Source organism: Musa acuminata, unplaced genomic scaffold, assembly GCF_036884655.1.
Source record: "Musa acuminata AAA Group cultivar baxijiao unplaced genomic scaffold, Cavendish_Baxijiao_AAA HiC_scaffold_1126, whole genome shotgun sequence".
NCBI classification, from domain to species: domain Eukaryota; kingdom Viridiplantae; phylum Streptophyta; class Magnoliopsida; order Zingiberales; family Musaceae; genus Musa; species Musa acuminata.
In genome coordinates, this window is record NW_027021339.1 from 4,000,560 (window position 1) to 4,003,059 (window position 2,500).

The following is a 2,500-nucleotide window of genomic DNA, read 5'->3' on the forward strand; positions in this document are numbered from 1 at the left end:
CGTTTTGGCCAGTTTTTGGCCTGTTTTTGCGTTGCGCGGTGACCGTCTTGAGCGGAGCAAAATGTCAGCCATCTCAGCACCCTGGAACCCCCCGGGTGGCACAGGGCTGGATGGGGCTTTCGTATAGCAGGGACGGTGCTGCCTCTCGCTTCGCTCGCTGTCCGCCGCTCGCCGCTCCCTCGCGCAGCCAAAAATGGCCAGTTTTGTCCCGTTTTTGGGCCGTTTTGGCCAGTTTTTGGCCTGTTCTTGCGTCGCGCGGTGACCGTCGTGAGCGGAGCAAAATGTCAGCCATCTCAGCACCCTGGAACCCCCCGGGTGGCACAGGGCTGGATGGGGCTTTCGTATAGCAGGGACGGTGCTGCCTCTCGCTTCGCTCGCTGTCCGCCGCTCGCCGCTCGCTCGCGCAGCCAAAAATGGCCAGTTTTGGCCCGTTTTTGGGCCGTTTTGGCCAGTTTTTGGCCTGTTCTTGCGTCGCGCGGTGACCGTCGTGAGCGGAGCAAAATGTCAGCCATCTCAGCACCCTGGAACCCCCCGGGTGGCACAGGGCTGGATGGGGCTTTCGTATAGCAGGGACGGTGCTGCCTCTCGCTTCGCTCGCTGTTCGCCGCTCGCCGCTCGCTCGCGCAGCCAAAAATGGCCAGTTTTGGCCCGTTTTGGCCAGTTTTTGGCCTGTTTTTGCGTTGCGCGGTGACCATCTTGAGCGGAGCAAAATGTCAGCCATCTCAGCACCCTGGAACCCCCCGGGTGGCACAGGGCTGGATGGGGCTTTCGTATAGCAGGGACGGTGATGCCTCTCGCTTCGCTCGCTGTCCGCCGCTCGCTGCTCGCTCGCGCAGCCAAAAATGGCCAGTTTTGGCCCGTTTTTGGGCCGTTTTGGCCTGTTTTTGGGCTGTTCTTGCGTCGCGCGGTGACCGTCGTGAGCGGAGCAAAATGTCAGCCATCTCAGCACCCTGGAACCCCCCGGGTGGCACAGGGCTGGATGGGGCTTTCGTATAGCAGGGACGGTGCTGCCTCTCGCTTCGCTCGCTGTCCGCCGCTCGCCGCTCGCTCGCGCAGCCAAAAATGGCCAGTTTTGTCCCGTTTTTGGGCCGTTTTGGCCTGTTTTTGGGCTGTTCTTGCGTCGCGCGGTGACCGTCGTGAGCGGAGCAAAATGTCAGCCATCTCAGCACCCTGGAACCCCCCGGGTGGCACAGGGCTGGATGGGGCTTTCGTATAGCAGGGACGGTGCTGCCTCTCGCTTCGCTCGCTGTCCGCCGCTCGCCGCTCGCTCGCGCAGCCAAAAATGGCCAGTTTTGGCCCGTTTTTGGGCCGTTTTGGCCAGTTTTTGGCCTGTTCTTGCGTCGCGCGGTGACCGTCGTGAGCGGAGCAAAATGTCAGCCATCTCAGCACCCTGGAACCCCCCGGGTGGCACAGGGCTGGATGGGGCTTTCGTATAGCAGGGACGGTGCTGCCTCTCGCTTCGCTCGCTGTTCGCCGCTCGTCGCTCGCTCGCGCAGCCAAAAATGGCCAGTTTTGGCCCGTTTTGGCCAGTTTTTGGCCTGTTTTTGCGTTGCGCGGTGACCATCTTGAGCGGAGCAAAATGTCAGCCATCTCAGCACCCTGGAACCCCCCGGGTGGCACAGGGCTGGATGGGGCTTTCGTATAGCAGGGACGGTGATGCCTCTCGCTTCGCTCGCTGTCCGCCGCTCGCTGCTCGCTCGCGCAGCCAAAAATGGCCAGTTTTGGCCCGTTTTTGGGCCGTTTTGGCCTGTTTTTGGCCTGTTCTTGCGTCGCGCGGTGACCGTCGTGAGCGGAGCAAAATGTCAGCCATCTCAGCACCCTGGAACCCCCCGGGTGGCACAGGGCTGGATGGGGCTTTCGTATAGCAGGGACGGTGCTGCCTCTCGCTTAGCTCGCTGTCCGCCGCTCGCCGCTCGCTCGCGCAGCCAAAAATGGCCAGTTTTGTCCCGTTTTTGGGCCGTTTTGGCCTGTTTTTGGGCTGTTCTTGCGTCGCGCGGTGACCGTCGTGAGCGGAGCAAAATGTCAGCCATCTCAGCACCCTGGAACCCCCCGGGTGGCACAGGGCTGGATGGGGCTTTCGTATAGCAGGGATGGTGCTGCCTCTCGCTTCGCTCGTTGTCCGCCGCTCGCCGCTCGCTCGCGCAGCCAAAAATGGCCAGTTTTGGCCCGTTTTTGGGCCGTTTTGGCCAGTTTTTGGCCTGTTCTTGCGTCGCGCGGTGACCGTCGTGAGCGGAGCAAAATGTCAGCCATCTCAGCACCCTGGAACCCCCCGGGTGGCACAGGGCTGGATGGGGCTTTCGTATAGCAGGGACGGTGCTGCCTCTCGCTTCGCTCGCTGTCCGCCGCTCGCCGCTCGCTCGCGCAGCCAAAAATGGCCAGTTTTGGCCCGTTTTGGCCAGTTTTTGGCCTGTTTTTGCGTTGCGCGGTGACCATCTTGAGCGGAGCAAAATGTCAGCCATCTCAGCACCCTGGAACCCCCCGGGTGGCACAGGGCTGGATG